The sequence below is a fragment of the Octopus bimaculoides genome, chromosome 14 (assembly GCF_001194135.2).
Source record: "Octopus bimaculoides isolate UCB-OBI-ISO-001 chromosome 14, ASM119413v2, whole genome shotgun sequence".
Taxonomy (NCBI): Eukaryota; Metazoa; Mollusca; class Cephalopoda; order Octopoda; family Octopodidae; genus Octopus; species Octopus bimaculoides.
In genome coordinates this window covers 27,640,615-27,643,497 of record NC_068994.1, presented here as the reverse complement: position 1 = coordinate 27,643,497, position 2,883 = coordinate 27,640,615, and the positions used below count along the sequence as shown (strand labels likewise).

The 2,883-nt window shown below is 37.0% G+C and overlaps 1 protein-coding gene across 1 annotated transcript in view; it reads right to left on the bottom strand.

Moving 5' to 3' along the window:
* The window catches only part of LOC106878084 (VPS10 domain-containing receptor SorCS3), a 1,235,712-nt gene that overhangs the window by 33,379 nt on the left and 1,199,450 nt on the right, over positions 1 to 2,883 (bottom strand). The gene's annotated exons all lie outside the window — the stretch shown is intronic.

The window sequence follows — 2,883 nt, the reverse complement described above, 5'->3', positions numbered from 1 at the left end:
TTGTTTGACCTTAACCAGTTGAGCATGTCCCTAGGTGGCTGACAATATGTGCATCTCTGATCATGAGCAGAAGTAGAGGGGGAGCATCATAGCCATGTTTTGAGAGGAATTCTTTGGGGTTTGAATAATTCACCTCTGAAAACATGGGTGTTTCATTCGACATTCCTAAGCAACCTTTATTCAAGGACCGTTTGAGTGGGATGAGCTACTCGACCTGAAGAAAATTCTAACTGGGCCCCACCTGCAAGGTCATGCACTGTTTATTTTGATATGAGATCGCCATTTTTAGAAATAATACATTTCTAAATCTCTCAGAGAGATTTATGCAGTAGTGATGCGATGAAGTAGTTGTATGCTGTCAACTTAATGTGACAGTCCCCTGAAGGGAATAATAGCAGTGCAGCTTCCTAGGTCTAACCAACAATAATATTATTCCCTTCAGGGGACCGTCACATTAAGTTGACAGCATACAACTACTGAGATCACCATATCATGCACATATGGCTGTGATGCATGTGCCTGGTATACCCTTATCTGATGAGTAGTCACGATGAGTATACTGGGCTTTGTATATTTCACCCCAGTGTCACTTTGATGGCATGCTTTGCTCTCTCACTCAATAATAATAATAATAATTAGTTTCAAATTTTGGCATAAGGTCAGTAATTTCAAGGGAGGAGTCAATTACATTGACCTCAGTACTTGACTGGTGCTTTATTTTATCAACTCCAAAAGGATAGAAACCAAAGTCAACCTTAGTGGAATTTGAACTTAGAACATGAAGATGGATGAAATGTCATTAAGCATTTTGTCTGGCATGCCAATGATTCTGTCAGCTTGCTGCTTTAATAATAATAATGATCCCTCCTACTATAGACACAAGGCCTTAAATTTAGAGGAAGATGTAAGTCAATTATATCGACCCTGGTATTTGATTGGTGCTCATTTCATTGACCCTGAAAGGATTAAAGGTAAAGTTGACTTTGGCAGAATTTGAACTCAGAACATAATGATGGGTGAAATACCACTAAGCATAATGTCCAGTGTGCTAATGATTCAACCAGATTGCTACCTTGATAATAATAATAATCCTTTTCACTATAGGCACAAGGCCTGAAATTTGAGGGAAGTGGACTAGTCAATTATCCCGACACTTATTTCATTGACCCCGAATTGCTGAAAGGCAAAGTTGACCTCGGCAGAATTTGAACTCAGAACATAGTGACAGATGAAATACTGCTAAGTATTTTGCTTGGCATGCTAATGATTCTGCCAGCTTGATGCCTTAACCATAATAATAATAATAATAATAATAATAATAATAATAATAATAATAATAACAATAACAATAATAATAACAATTCTCTCTATAATAAGCACAAAGCCTGAAATTTTGAAGGAGGGGCTAGTTGATTTATATCGACCCCAGTGCTTAATTGGTACTTATTTCTTTCACCCAGATGATGATGATCATCATGTTGATGATGATAATAATAAATTGTGAGGGTAGAGGATTGGCAGAATTGTTAGAGCATCAATGAAATGTCATGTGACATTTAGAACCAACTTTGAATGTTCTTAGTTCAAATCCAGTCAAAGTCAGCTATACGTTTTAAGGGGCCAATAAAGAAAGAACCTGTCAAGTACTGAAGTTGATATAATTGACTGTTCCCTCATCCCCAAAACATCTGGTTTACTAATCAGAAATTTTTACAGTAGTGAAAATCCTGCCAAAATCTACGTTGCCTTTCATCCACCTTGGTTAGTAAAAGTAGTACTTTATGTTTTGAATTAAAATTCTGTCAAGGCTGGCTTTGCTTTTCTTCTTTTCAGGGTTGATAAAATAAATACCAATTGAAGGACTGGGGTTGATGTAATTGATGAGCCCTCTCCCACTAAATTTTAGGCCGTATGCCTATAATAGAAAAGATTACTATTCTTCTTGTTATTATTAAGTAAGGTGACAAACTGGCAGAATCATTACCACATCAGGCAAAATGCTTAGCTGCATTTTGTCCGTCTTTACATTCTGAGTTCAAATTCCATTGAGGTTGACTTTACCTTTCATCCTTTTAGGGGAGGGTGGAGGCCATAGAATACTTACAAGTTGAGCACTGGGGTTGATTTAATTGACTTAGTCTCTGCTCTGAAATTGCTAGACTTGTGCCAAAATTTTAAAGGGTAGTGAGTAGGTAGAATTGTTAGTATGCCAGACAAAATGCTTAGTGACATTTCGTCTATCTTTCCGTTGAGTTCAAATTACACCAAGATCAATTTTTGCCTTTCATCCTTTTGGGGCTGATAAAATAAGGACCAGTTGAGAACTGGGGTTGATGTAATCAACTTCTCCCCACCTTCAAACTTTCTGGCCTTGTGCCAAAATTTGAAACCATTTATTATTGCTATTATTATTATTATTATTATTATTATTATTATTATTATTATTAAGACTGGAAGAATCTGTAGAGAAATGAACAAAATACCTTGTGTTTAGTTGCTTAATTTCATTCCATATTCAAATCCTGTTGAGGTCAACTAAACTTTACATTCTTCAGGGGTCAATAAAATAAAGTATTAGTCAGGAACTAGAGTTAATATAATTGACTTGGCCTGTTCCCCAAATATTGCTGGCCTTGTGCCCAAACTTGAAAACATCATCATTGTTGTCGTTGTTGGTACTAGGCTGGTGGATTGACAGTTTCATTTAGAACATCGAGAAAATACCTTAATGCCTTGCAGCATTTCTTCTGAGTTGAAATCCAGCCTGGGTCAACTTTACCAACCAACCAACCAACCAACCAACCATCCATCCATCCATCCATCCATCCATCCATCCATCCATCCATCCATCCATCCATCCATCCATCCATCCATCCATCCATC